Genomic DNA, 2,678 nt, shown 5'->3' on the forward strand with positions numbered 1-2,678 from the left:
TTCTTGCACTCGTAGCAGATAAGGGGTTGGTCTTTCTCTTTTTCTTTGCTTTGTTCCCTTTTGTGAATGGCCTCTTCCTCATCCTCTGTTTCCTTTTTCTAAAAATTTCTTAAATCTTCGGGTGATGAGTGCCATCTCTTCATCCTGTTCTTCATCTTCAGTTCATCAGTTTCTTCATCAGGAGGAGCTGTGGATTTGAGGGCAATGGTTCTTTTCTTTTTGACTTCTTCCTCTTGATGTTGCTTCATGCTTAGCTCATGAGTCATCAAAGATCCAAGAAGCTCTTCTAGAGGTAGAGTGTTCAAGTCCTTGGCTTCTTGGATGGCAGTCACTTTGGCTTCCCAAGTTCTTGACAAGGACCTGAGAATCTTTCTTACAAGCTCACTGTTAGTATAGGACTTACCAAGACTCTTTAAACCATTAATGATATCAGTAAAATGAGTAAACATTACAGTTATGGACTCATCATGCTCCATTTTAAACAATTCATATTTATGCACAAGCATGTTTATTTTAGACTCTTTTACTTGATTGGTTCCCTCATGGGTTACTTCTAACCTATCCCATATTTCTTTAGCAGATGAACAAGTAGAAATGTGATTAAATTCGTTTGCATCAAGAGCACAATAAAGAACATTCATTGCTTTAGCATTTAATTGGGCCATCTTCTTATCAACCTCATCCCATTCTTTCTCGGGTTTGGTTGATTCCTCACCATCTATAATTTTAGTGGGTGTGTGAGGACCGTTCACTATGATACTCCACATATCATAGTCGAGTGCTTGTATGAATATTTTCATCTGAGCTTTCCAATAGGTGTAATTAGACCCATTGAAAAGTGGAGGTCGGTTGGTGGATTGCCCCTCGGCAAGAGAAGTGCCGACGTGGGTTGCCATAGATCTTTGGCTCTTTGATTGTTTAGATCAAAGAAGGGCTAGAGCACCGGGCTCTGATACCACTTGTTGCCCAGCTATGCAACCCAAGAGGGGGGGGTGAATTGGGTTTCTAAAAATTTTAAGCTTAACTAATGACTTATGAAAAATATTCGTCAATAGCTAAATGAATGAGAAGAATAAACTTAATTCAAGACTAATTGCCAAAAGCAAGAATGCAAGGAAATAATGAAGAGTCAAAGAGAAGCAATTATGCACATCACAAACAAAAGGATTTATAGTGGTTCGGTGCCAACCTTGCACCTACATCCACTCCCCAAGCTCCTACTTGGGAATTCTAATCCACTAATCTTGTATTCAACCCGAATACAAATGTCGGAAACTCCGACTCTAGCTATCCCAAGCTAGACCACTTGTTTTCCGGGTACAAGCCAACCCAATACACTCGGATTCTAGGTTCGGATCAACCTTCCCTTGTTTTGGAACCCCTCCAAAACAAAAACAATCACTCAAACTGAGTAAAACAATTTATAGCACAAATAAGTACAAAGAAAGCTCCTTTAATGAGCGAATATAACTTTAAATACACTTTACTCAGGAGAAGAAGATCCTTTTTGGATTTCCTCAAAGTGGTTGGAGACTTGAATGTGCACTTGAGGAGTTGGTGAGCTTGGTTTAAAGGCTTCTTCAAAGCTTTGAATGAACTCTTGATAAGGGATGAAAAGTTGGCTTGAAAAACCCTTTTTCAAATTCTCTCTTTTGAATGCTCTTGAATGCTCTCTTGAATGCTCTTCAAATCTTTTTCAATCTCTTACTTATTTCCCACCTTTTGGATCCTTTTATAGCTTTAAGAAATAGAGAAAAATATTCTAGACTGAAAAAGAGCCGTTAGACCACATTAAATGAGCATTAAAAGCACTTAAAACGGGTTAAAAACTAGCCGTTGCGGAGAAATCCCATCACAGGGGTCGACTCATGGATCGACTCATGCCTGGGGGTCGACTCATGGGTCGACCTCTGTGGTTGAATACCAGAAAATAGGGTTCTGTGATTTTTGGCCTAAAAACTGCGGGGGTCGACTCATGGGTCGACTCATGCCTTGAGGGTCGACTCATGGTCGACTCACAGGTTGTGCCAAGCCAAAAATTCTGCGTGCCAAACAGCTCATTGTGCCATGAGCTGACTCATGGGTCGACTCATGGATTTCAAACATGCATAACTTTCAAAATACAAGTCCAAAAATAATGAAATTTTCGCCAATGGATCACAAATCTTTTGTTCTATCATTTAATACTTTCAAATCAGGGTTTTGGTAAAATTATGATTTTGCCTCTGAAGAGCAATGGGTCTTTTTCAAATGAAAATTATTAGTACCCCTTCAACTACTTTGTAATCATCAAAATCAATCTAAGGAGCAATAATAAGATTATCCTGCTGTAGGATTTATCCCTTACAGTGAAAAGGTTGTCATAATTTATGCTGATCGTTGATAAAATCTAATTTTATATCATGCATGTGATGTTTATGATCTGATTTATATATAATCTAAGATTGTAATCAGATCTGATGTAATTTAGATTAGATCTAAATTCATACATATATGATATGTGATTAGATTAGATAATCCGATTAGCAAGTACTTGGATTGGATTGATCACCAGGCTGTCTGGTCATAGAAGCAAGAAGAGTTTAAAGGTCCTCTCTTTCCATTCGATGGGGTGCTCTTATGATGTGTAGGGGTGTTATGTGATTAAATTCCATGAAGAAGAATGCGAAAGAAAAAAC

This window comes from Elaeis guineensis, chromosome 9 (genome assembly GCF_000442705.2).
Source record: "Elaeis guineensis isolate ETL-2024a chromosome 9, EG11, whole genome shotgun sequence".
In the NCBI taxonomy this organism is placed as follows: Eukaryota; Viridiplantae; Streptophyta; class Magnoliopsida; order Arecales; family Arecaceae; genus Elaeis; species Elaeis guineensis.